The sequence below is a fragment of the Pteropus medius genome, unplaced genomic scaffold (assembly GCF_902729225.1).
Source record: "Pteropus medius unplaced genomic scaffold, Ma_sr-lr_union100, whole genome shotgun sequence".
In the NCBI taxonomy this organism is placed as follows: Eukaryota; Metazoa; Chordata; class Mammalia; order Chiroptera; family Pteropodidae; genus Pteropus; species Pteropus medius.
This window is the reverse complement of record NW_024340692.1, coordinates 3,288,617-3,290,751: the sequence shown is the minus strand read 5'-3', so window position 1 is coordinate 3,290,751 and position 2,135 is coordinate 3,288,617. Positions and strand designations below refer to the sequence as shown.

At 44.4% G+C, this 2,135-nt stretch overlaps 1 long non-coding RNA gene across 1 annotated transcript; it reads left to right on the top strand.

The window, feature by feature from the left end:
* Window positions 1-703: 703 nt before the first annotated feature.
* Window positions 704-1,832, top strand: LOC120605855 (uncharacterized). Its single transcript, XR_005653745.1, has 2 exons — window positions 704-933; window positions 1,772-1,832. It is a non-coding gene; the product is annotated as an uncharacterized LOC120605855 (long non-coding RNA).
* The last annotated feature ends 303 nt before the right edge of the window (window positions 1,833-2,135 follow it).

Sequence of the window (2,135 nt, the reverse complement as noted above, 5' to 3'; positions counted from 1 at the left end):
CTTAAATCTCAATTCTAAAGTCTCTGAGTTGGCTAGGAATTCTGTAAGTTCAGCATCCTCCAGGCCAGATGGAAATATGAGGTTTCAAACGTTTCTAGAGCTAGCTTAGGTTTTAACAGTCAAGTCTCTCAGAAATGGAATAATTAGGAGCAAGTACTTTGAGAGCCCATTCACATCTTTTATCACTTAGAGGTAACTGTTCCTTTACAGAGCCATCCTTTTTCTTCTCTCAAACATGTGTCTGACATTCATTAGGACAAGAAAGCTTAAAATGTGTTCCTGAATGAATAGTGGTTCAGAACTCAGGAAAGGAGACAGGCTTTCACAGAAATATGCTGATTGTTTAGTTGTAAAATAACGAGGCAAGGGAACAGGGACATACACTGTTCAGTCCAGCTCATAGCGTGCAGCTGCCAGCTCACCAGAAGAAATCACATATTTTGGCTGAGCAAAGGACCAGACCACAGCCAGGGACTGTGGGGGTAGTGAGGAAGGCATGTGGCTGAAACACACCCAGCTTGATCTCTGCGGAGCCCAGCGGTGGGATCTGGTAGACTCTGCAGGACAAAGGGTGTTCATTACCTCCCAGCCAAACCACTCTGTGCTCCTCCGAGCCAGCCGGCTTCTGACCAAGGCTCTTAACACCCCTTCTTGCTGAGCGGCCTCTGCTCTCCCTGGAATCTCTTGGCTTAGCACCTCTCTGGCCCCTCCCGACTGGACCACTCCTGGGACAGCATGTGCTCTGCGTGGAATAACAAGGTTAACTGGACAGGGTTGAATAGCCCTGTGAGGGGAGTGCCTTCAGGCCACATGACAGAAATGAAATAGGAGTCATAATGGCCACACTGGAGGAGAATCAGATTCTTCTCAAGAGGTCCAGTCCTGGTTTGTTTCTTGGAGATGCCTTGGATCATCTTTTCTCCCTTCATAAAGGTAGAAATACAGAAAGCGTCCTTTAAATGTGGTAAGGGAGAAGGGGAGAATGAAGTGTGGGTATAGTCATTTTCAAGACGGTTTATCTCAAAATCTGTTTCTGGGCTAATATTTTGGGAAAGAAAAATCACTCAGCCCCAGGGAAACCTGAGGGAATTGTTAAGAAGTTTTGGAAATCCCCTGGAAAAAAATATCAGGTAGAGTTTAATTTTTTTCTTTGTTGTCAAATTTTTGGCTCAATTAGTTGCAGCAACATTAGAGGTTCCAGGCAGAAAGCAGCAGCAGGTGATTAGAAAATGTTTTTTTCTGCATATGGTAAAACCTGGTATGGAAGGTAGAAAAGGCAGAGTAGGCTGGACTAAGAACTACATGGGCTAAGGAAGTCAGGGTGGAGCCCTAGTGTGGGGCAATGATGCTGGAGTTGTTAGCAAGCAGAGCAATGACACTGGGAGAGTGGGTAGGCACACGAAAATAAGGTGATGGAACCAGTCTGCAGGTAGGCAGCCTAGGTACTGGAAAGCAAGGCAAGGCAGTCAAGCAAGGCAGAGTCCAAGGAATTAAGATGCTGCAGGAAAATAAACAAAGTGACCAGTCAAAGACCCTGCAAGCAATGATAAACCAGGTGACCTGCAAGAACTAAAAACCAGAACCAGGTGTCAGATCTGGGTACAGGGAGTGGCTGGGGATGAGATTTAAGGCAAACGATCTAAGCTGCAGACTTTTGGTGGTTCCTGGCAATGGGGGGGATCTTGATCCTGAGGTAACTTTCACTCTAGCCAGGAAACCTCTTCTATAAGACAAGACTATTAATTTTCTTTTCTTTTTCTTTTTGTTACAGACATGTTACACAAATAAATGTTGGGAAATAATGCATTATTCCCCATCACCTTTCACCTGGACCGTTGCACCAGCTTCTTATTTTGTCTCTCTGCATTTGGTCTTTCTTTCTGACAACCCATTCCTCATACAGCTGCCAAAGCAATTCTAAAACACAAGTCTGGTCACATCTCACTTCAGCCTAAATCCTTCTACTGGCTGCCTATTGTTCAAGCATAATTCTCCAAAGTGTTTTGGTGAATACTATTTCCGTGAATACTAGTTCTGCAAGGTAATTAGCCAAAGAAGGGTGTGTAGTCAAATAAGCCAGGAATTCTACAGGCTATAGTCTCTTCTATCTATATAGAGAAATCTTTTGTAGAGAT